The sequence below is a fragment of the Rattus norvegicus genome, chromosome 3 (assembly GCF_036323735.1).
Source record: "Rattus norvegicus strain BN/NHsdMcwi chromosome 3, GRCr8, whole genome shotgun sequence".
In the NCBI taxonomy this organism is placed as follows: Eukaryota; Metazoa; Chordata; class Mammalia; order Rodentia; family Muridae; genus Rattus; species Rattus norvegicus.
Window position 1 is genome coordinate 158,951,620 of NC_086021.1, and position 8,776 is coordinate 158,960,395.

At 39.4% G+C, this 8,776-nt stretch overlaps 1 long non-coding RNA gene across 16 annotated transcripts in view; it reads left to right on the top strand.

Moving 5' to 3' along the window:
* Positions 1–324: 324 nt before the first annotated feature.
* Positions 325–8,776, top strand: part of LOC120101738 (uncharacterized) — a 53,274-nt gene continuing 44,822 nt past the window's right edge. For 5 of the 16 annotated variants that reach the window (XR_010064975.1, XR_010064965.1, XR_010064962.1 and 2 more), the window contains exons 1-4: positions 325–393; positions 3,382–3,579; positions 4,394–4,469; positions 5,718–5,870. This is a non-coding gene — a long non-coding RNA (uncharacterized LOC120101738). Of the gene's footprint in view, positions 497–3,381; positions 3,580–4,393; positions 4,470–5,717; positions 8,021–8,776 lie in introns of all 16 variants that reach the window. The other 11 variants (XR_010064964.1, XR_010064976.1, XR_010064972.1 and 8 more) reach the window with 9 other exon arrangements.

Below are 8,776 nucleotides of genomic sequence, written 5' to 3' on the forward strand. Positions count from 1 at the left end.
GCTGCAATCACACCTCGTTCACGGCAGTACCTTAAAACTCACACCTTTCTCATAGGACATGAAATTCATTTTAACTCACTTTAGGTCTACAGAAATTCACTTTCTTAATGCCCATCTTCTGCTGGGAAAACGAAGGCTCCCTTTGCCCACCTAGAGTGTGTTTCTGTCAGTCCTGATGGAAGAAGTCTTTGCTACTGCCTCCAGTACAATGGCGACTGGTAGAAATGTGTCCCGGGAACTCTTCTGTTTGTGCTGCTACCAAGGGTGCAAGGTCTCTGGTGAAGCATTTATCAGGGGATAGCACGAGGACGTGGGCGCAAAGGCCTCTGGGTGGAGCAGTTAACTGGGAGTGGCACGAGGAAGCGAACGCCTCCGGGTGAAGCAGTTGTTCAGGTAAGGCCTCTGAGTAAAACATTTGGGAGGTGTTTCTGTTTCTTGGCCATGGAGATCTTTGGGGGCATCTCATGCCTTGCGCTCTGTGGGCTTCTTGCCAAAGGTAAGAAGGGGTTAAGTACAACAAAGATTAGAAATAGTCAATTATATAATGGTACACTATAATACAAGTACCATTGCCTGGGTCTTTCAGCTTTGTATATACCAAAACTTTGGGTCTATGATTACTTGGTTTAAAATAATCTATCTTCAGTAATTTCTCACATGTACACATTGTAATTAGATGAGGTTCATTTGTTTCTTCTGCCTCTAACTGCAACAGGGCACTTTCCTGTTAGTCAGGTGAAGTGAGTGCTGTCTCCTGTGCTTACCCCTTCAAGTAGCCAAAGCTTTGTTCTCCTGCTTCTTACAAATAATTTGGAACTCTTTGAAGTAGGTTACCTATGTTTTATAGATGTTGTTTACTAAAGGATATTGCCATATCTTAATGTCAATCAGTCCTGTTGGTTTCCAGTCTCCATAAGTGTGGGTAGCCAAGTCTGCCATCGCATAGTAAGGAAATCAGTGGCTTGAAATAGAAATTTATTGTCTAGCATCAAAGAGCTGAGGGGAAAAAAGGAACATGACTACTGCTAAATAATGTTGAGGAAAAAAATTATTATAGTGATGTGGTTGACCATAGCCAAGATGGAGTGCCTTCTGGAAAAAAATCTAGAAGAGACATGAGAAGACTGTCTGAGCCATCTGAGGAGAGGAAGAAGGAAAGAGGGGAACAAGTTGAAGCAATGAGGAGACACAAAGTTTCAAAAAGCAATTAACCAACATCATATTTCTATTTTATAGGGAAGAAAAGACAAACCCCTGGGGCTGGGGAAATTTAGGGTGTGGGCTGAGGCATGCCAGCCAGGAGAGACCAAATGACTGAGGGATGTAGAGAAAACCTGGCTGCCAGTTTGATCTTTTAAATAGACACTTTAGTTATATGTTTCAGGGTTTGAAACCTAACAGTTGCCTGGGTTGTTCAGCCAGAATGCTCTTAGAAACTAGGTTGCTACCACTTACCTTCAGCTGTTGGATGGCCATCCACAGTCTTTTGGTTTGTAGAGTCATTGTTTCCAATTCTCTCTTTGCATGCATTTTCTTTACTTCTGATTTCCCCTTACTCCCTTTCTGCTCTTCCTGTTGCAAATATTGCTTCTCCCATGAACATCAATTGTTTAGTGTCTGCAGACATATGACCTCAAGATGATTAAGCCTTCTAAGACCTTTACTTTTGTTAGACTTAAATGTCTCCACAGACTCATGTTTCAATTCTCAGTAGTCCCTTCCCTAGCTAGTATTGCTGTCTGAAGAGACTAAGGAAACTTTGAAATGTGAAGCCTCAATCCAATGAGTTGCTCAGTGGGAGACGGATCTTGGCTGTTTTTGATTTGAGATTGTTTTGGGGGAGAGGACACTGTTAGTCCTCTTTTTTTGTACTCTGAACCTCTGTCCTCTTCCCACACTCTCCTGCAATGGAAAGACATTCTCCTCAAGTACAAAGGGCCCACCTATATTGAATAAACCCTGTGAAAGTTAGTTAAAATAAATGATTTCTTAATTTTGTTGTGCCAGGCATTTTATTTCATGAATGATGAAGTAACTAAGACAAATCTAATTTCAAGGAAGGTCATAATCCTAGCTTTTGGAGGTAGGGCACCAATGAATTTTTTTAGGAGAGCACTATTTAATCTACAGCAGCATACAGCTTACTGTTTTTTCCTGGACAGAAATAATTCCTCTGAAAACCCAGTTGAAAGTTCAGTTGGAACTGTGCTTTCCTCGCAACCATGGAAGCCTGACATTAATTCCTGTAAGCTTTGAGGAGGAGAGTGATGTTATGATTAATGCCTGTAATCTTATCACTGTACAATGGATCTTGCACTCATCACTACCTTAGAGACTAAGTCCTAGTAACCTAGAATGCATCCTTGTGGCATTAGGACGCAGAATTAAAGTCCTTTCCCTTGGAGATATATAAGCAAGAGTGAGTTCAGTTGTGACTTCTGTCTTTTATGCTTTCTTTGTCTCTGATTCTACTAAAAGGGCATCTGTTTGTTTTTTTAATGGAACTGCGCAGAAATATCACATGAAAAATGATGGGAAACTTTACTGAAATATTTAACAGAGGTTTAAAATGTGATTAAATTCTTGGCTTCAACTGGCCAAGACCAAAAGCAGTAATGCAAATATCAATATTTATCAACCAATAACCAAATACTGAATTCAAAACGTGTGAGAGATTTTAGAGTATTTTCAACGCTGGTATTTTCTGATTTCCCAAACAGCACACATAGTTTATTGCAGATCTTGGAACAACGTACAATTTAAGATTTCAGTGATGTATTGGCATAGGGTATAAAAGTTGTCTACATGGATGCAAGGAAGCTTGAGTGTTAATTGTTCTGGTAAAGAGGGTTGACTTTTAGACGGTTCGTTTAAACTGGGTTAAACACACAGCCGGAACTCAGAGTCAAATTGTGTTCTCGTGCTTTCAGTGATCTCTCGGTGAGTTATTGCCTGTGGAGTGAGGTCCTTACAGCTTCCATGTTGTAGACTGTTTCATTAGCTTTTCCAAACGGATGTCCACACAGACAGTTTAATTCCATCAGTGATCCTCAGTCCCTGATTAGGAAATTGTCAAAAAACAAAATGAACACAGGAAGGTAGACGGTCTGTGAGGAATGACAACTAAGTTTTACCACTGAGCTCTCAACATGGAAACACACATGTATGCACTGAAACCTACATGCTCATGAACACACACAAACCAATACAATCTCTCCTTATCACACAGCTTCTTCTGACTCTTCTTTTTTACTTTTGTAGGAGACAGTCTCAGGGTCTAGTGCTCATACTGAGTCTGGCGCTTTGATTGATTTTGTTTGGAATTCAGAGCAAGTGCACGTTCATCTCTCTCACTTTAATGAAATTCTCACTGTCTTTCAGGTCACAGAAAGCCTGTTGCCCCACACCCAAATACAGTGGTCGGCCCTTGGCACTAACCGGCCTGTCCTAGTGTTAGCACAGTGCATCACTGCGTCTTCTGTGATGCTGTGTTCAGCTGCTCCTGGTGATTCATTCTAGACTTTACCTCATGTCCCAGTGGCTACTTCTGAGTCCGGCTTGCTGAGACTCCTGTCTGAGGTGATGATTTTGATGGAAATTCTGTGCAATTCTTTTGATGATTTTCATGAACATTGGCATTCTTTTCATTGTGGTGCTAATTTTATTCAAATAATTAAGACACAATATTTTTTATAAAATTTTTTATTTATTTCAGGCATATGAGTATACTGTAGCTGTCTTCAGACACACCAGAAGAAGGCATTGGATCCCATTACAGATGGTTGTGAGCCACCATGTGGTTGCTGGGAATTGAACTCAGGACCTCTGGAAGAAAAGTCACTGCTCTTAACCACTGAAAAATCTCTATCTCTCCAGCCCCACAATCTTTTTAATATTACAGAGATTGATTGTAATTTAAATAACTAAGTAGAATTTTTATTGTTTTCTTTATGGAATTAGTGAACCCAAAAGTTGCTTGACATATTCTGAACTAGTTGCAAAAGTATCAGAACAACAGAAAGATTTTGTATATAAATTTAGCTAGATGGCTGCTCAAAGGCTGAACTGGAAAAGACACTTGTTTCCAAGGCTGATGATTTGAGTTCAATCTCTGGGAATCATCTACTGGTAGGAAAGAAAGGACTCCTACAAGGGAAATGGTAGAGTCTCAGAAGATGTCTTCATTGCTAGGAGAGAAGGTCAAGGATTGTTCATGATCTTTCTGTCTTGGTTCTGGTGATGGGTCAAGGATGAAAATTAGTTTTTATCAATAGCAAGAGCCATTCCCACGACTAAAATGTCACAGACATTGGTTTTACCTGTAGAGATTAATTTTTTTAAATTTTATTTTTAAAATATTTACATACATTATTTGCTTTGTCTTTTTATATAGATTATTTCTTCTGCTCAAAAAGAATACTCAGGATGTAGCAATGGAAATAGAAAACTTCAGGAGTAAACTTGGATTGGTAAGTCCTAACCTGTATCTGTAAGTATGTAAAACAGGGATGTAGAGAAATTAAAATGAAAACTTTTATGAAAGCCCAGGAGTCCATATAATAGAAGAATGAATTTCCAACCATAAACCCCATTGTCTTAGGTTCCACAGAAGTAGCATGCTGGTTGTTCCACCCTGTTTTCCTGAAGACATATCTGTAATTTTATTCTGATTTAATAACTATCAATTTTATATGATTATGGCATCAGTATTCCTTTATATATGTACAGGTGTATTTTGGTCATGCACCCCTCCCCCATTGTTTCTAATACTGCTTCTAATACCTGGTAAACCTACAATTCTTCTCAATGAATAGCCTTCCCCTTTTCAGATCTTTCTTTGTTTTGTGTGTTTGATGAACTAGTTTTAAATAGGGTTGCTATGTGACTGGGGTTGGAGGTTATTCACTAGGACATAAACATGTCCCTCGGAAAGAGCACAGCATTGAATGTGGCAATCATTGAATGTTAAAGACTTTTCAGTATAGAACCTGACAAATAACCCCTTATTCTCATGTAGGTGGATTGATAAGTCTAATGGCCACATTCTCTCATAAAGTCAGTGCTTCACAGCAATTAGTCCCATCACCTGTAACTCATATTCTTTCTTCCCTCTTTCCATGGTGTCTTCTTAGCATTGAAGGATAGCTATTCATGTTCTGCTTAAGGCTGGGCACACAATGGTTGAATACTTCCAGCACTTTAATCATTTCTCAATATCATTATGATTCAATAATCAATAATATGTTTATTGTTGTCACCAATTTCCTTTGCATAAAATACAACAATCACCCATGTAATGGAGAAAGGGAAGGTGTGAGAAATCATTCCACCCTTCTCCAGCATTCTAGTCAGAGAGACATTTCAGAAGCCTTTAGGCATTGGTGGGACCACAAAACCCAATATCAGATCCCTCCCAAGTGACTCAGCGTGACCAATAGCAGAATCACCAGCATCCCTCAAAATGGGAACTCCATTCTAGCCCTATTGGTTGATGGAGAACCATCAAGTTGACTGTCTGAGTATGACCATTCACACAAGATCTCCAATCTGCTGCCGAGTGTCTTTGAGTCACAGTGTGATTTACTGTGAAACTATTTGGGCAACTTGGGGAGCTGATGGAAGCCAGAACTTTTGCATCTTAAAAACATGCATGCACAAATTAAGGATGCTTTTATTTTTAACGGTCTCAGGGTTGTACTCCCTTGTCTGTTTCCTAGGCCTTACCACTCTCTGTGTGTGTTCTGGCATGCTGGGAGGTCATGTCTTCTATAAACATGTGAGGTGACCACTCTTGGCATTCTGCAGTCTGGCGCATTGACAATCTGGTAGCTGGATATGGATGAAGAACCTGTGGAGAGGGGACAGAAAAGGTGGGCAACTTTTGCAATGTGAATAAATAAAAATCTTAATAATAATCTTCATTATTATTAATGATATTATAAAGAAAAAAGGCAAATAGAGCCTTGAAGTTGTCCGCTGGCCTTCACATGCAACTGCATCATTGCTACATTAACATTCACAAATTATTCAATCTCAAAGGCATTCTGATAATTAAGAAATAAGGAGGTGTAAAACTTTTACACACTGTGATATTCTACCCTGGTGTTCTTAAAAAGAGAGCTAAAAGGTTGTCAAATGAATGGTGACCAGTGGGAGGGGCAAGTAACTAAGGTGGGGCAATTAAAGAGGAAGGGTCAAATAAGGAGTGACTGTAAGGAGCATCGCATGAATTATTTGAGACAATGGCACTATTCTTTCTCTTGATCACAGCAGTTTTCATACAATTCTATTTGTTTTGATTCACAAAACTGAATTTGAAAAGGTCCAATTTTACTGTGGATTACTGAAAATAAACTTGAGGTGAGCATCCTGTCAGAGTCACTGGGTCACAAATATACAAGCACTATTATTGAAATAAATAAATAAATAAATAAATAAATAAATAAATAAATTTTATTAGGGAACTCAAGTCTCAGATAGAATAGCCATAAAAGTCAGAGGTCAATGAAATGAATTCTTTCTACGCCAGTTCTATCAATTCTGTATCTTTCCCCATTTGATGTCAGTTTTGAGTATTTTCTTTTGTGTTTATAGTATCAGATGGTAATAAGTGCCACCATGGCTCCTGGGGGAAGGAAATGTCATACAAATAGGATGTAGTAACCAACTACCAATCCATACTGCCTAGTAACAACAAGATCTGTGGAGGACAAATGAGGGATCTTCCATTTTTGATTCTAGAAGGAACTAGAGTATCAGGAACCTGGGTAGAGGATGTGACAAATCTTTAAATTTATACTAGGGGGAATTAAAGTGGCCTACAATGTTCAGGAAAGTTAAAAGATGAGAAGATAGAGTTCTCTGTGTTAGGCAGATAAGGGCACTTGGTATAATCCTCATGACTATAATATTTTGAAATTTCAAATAGGCCAAACATAGTGAGAAATTCACAAAAGAGTGAGATTTGGAGAAAGTGAAAAGGATGAGAAGGATCAGAGGAAACACACAGAGAATCACATGGAAGGGAAAAAATCTATAAATGTTCACAGAAGACACAATTCTAGAGGGAAATCCATGTTTAGAAAGAAAGGAAACAATATCCTTTAGGAGGGTAACGCTTTTTTTGTTTTGTTTGTTTTTGTTTTTTGTTTGGTTTGTTTTTGTTTTTTGTTTTGTTTTGATCTTTGTTTTGTTTTCTGAATCAGACTCTCACTACATAGCTTTCTCCATCCTGCAACTTTTACTATGTGGACAAGGCTGGCTTGGATTCACAGAGATCTATCATCCAAAGGAGGGGTTGACATCAAGTGCCAATACTTTAATAGATGTCTTTTGGCTTCTAAAATAGCAGTTACAGATTTTATGAGGAAATATCTCTCTGTAACGGTGTTGTTTCTTTGTTTTATGTTTTGGTGTTTGCAGTATTTTATCACTTTGCTGACTTGCTCATGGTAGCTAACACAGAACAGTTTATGTACCATGTCTGTGAGATCACTGAGAAGGGCATGGGCAGAGCTTTAGGCTCTTGTGATATTGCACTGTGTCCTAAGGAGCTAAGGGTCAGGCCACGACAGATGAGACACTCTGTGGAGAATGGCTTGGACACCTGAGCCACAATACTAATACCCCAAGCATACAATGTGCATGCTTTTTTTAGTGCAGTCATAACACAGACATCACTACATGCGTGCATGATGCCCCCAAGAACATACCATTAACTTAGAAATGGCTAACACATTCCATCAGGTGCTAGGCCTGTTATCAAGAAGCCCAATATAAGAAATAGGGTAAGATGTGAGTTTACAGCACAAGCCCAGTTGCCATGGGTCTAGAAGAAGTAAGTTTTAGGTTGACCTCACAATGCTCTGAATGAACTGGTAGCCAGGATGCCACTGGAATAAGGCCCAATAGAAGAAACGCAATACTTAGCAGCCCAATGGCATGCTGCTCCATTGTTGTCTGGTTCATGGGACACCAATCCCATGCTGACATCAGGGAGGACTGGTAGCTGCTACAACAGGTACGCCTCCTGTACCTCCTTGGCAATAGAGGGTCCCATAGCATGGTGATGTCTAATGCAGGTCGAGTACTCAGGATCCCATGTCATAGTGGTCTGCAGGCTGTAGTTCTAAAAGCACAGGCACTGGCAGACCAAGGACACTCTACATGCAGTGCTCTACATGAAGGATTGGGGAACGCAACACTTTCATTTAGTCTATGCCTTCTTTATCTAGCAAAACTCTTAACCCATTCCATCCATCTATCCCTCTAGGTGTCTGTTTTCCTACTCTCTTCCTAATATGTTCTTGTCTGATGTCCTAGACATGTCTTCTCTGGTATCCCATTACCTGGCTGTTTCCCAAACTGTCTGTATTCAAGTCTACTCAGAGGATTAGCTGATAAATGGTATCTCCAAACTATGATACCCGATGACATCTACATTTACAATCTAATTTAATGATTACTGATAGATTCACTTGTAGTCATAGCTACCATTGTGAGAGATTCAGTACCTGGACATTAGATGGAAGTGTGCGGTTTCAGGACACCTCACCCCAGGGTGCAAACAGGAAGAAAAACTTTCCATTTATGTATTTATTTGTGTATTTATCTATCTATCTATCTATCATCTATCTATCTATCTATCTATCTTCACCTTTACATTTGTACCACAGCACCCCTTTCTTCCCAATCTCATCTCACAAGTCAGTGACAACTCCCTGCTCCATTTTTTGAAGCGCCTTCATGAAGACCAAGGTGTAATCTGTTACTTATG